Genomic DNA, 261 nt, shown 5'->3' on the forward strand with positions numbered 1-261 from the left:
TATCTATTCTACGTTTGGTAGTGTATATATGTCCATGCCACTCTCTCACTTTGTCACAGCCTACACTTCCCCCTCCCCACATCCTCAAGTCCATTCTCTAGTAGGTCTGCGTCTCCATTCCCATCTTACCCCTAGGTTCTTCATGACTTTTTTTTTTCCTTAGATTCCATATATATGTGTTAGCATATGGTATTTGTTTTTCTCTTTCTGACTTACTTCACTCTGTATGACAGACTCTAGGTCCATCCACCTCACTACAAA

The sequence above is a fragment of the Physeter macrocephalus genome, chromosome 11 (genome assembly GCF_002837175.3).
Source record: "Physeter macrocephalus isolate SW-GA chromosome 11, ASM283717v5, whole genome shotgun sequence".
NCBI classification, from domain to species: domain Eukaryota; kingdom Metazoa; phylum Chordata; class Mammalia; order Artiodactyla; family Physeteridae; genus Physeter; species Physeter macrocephalus.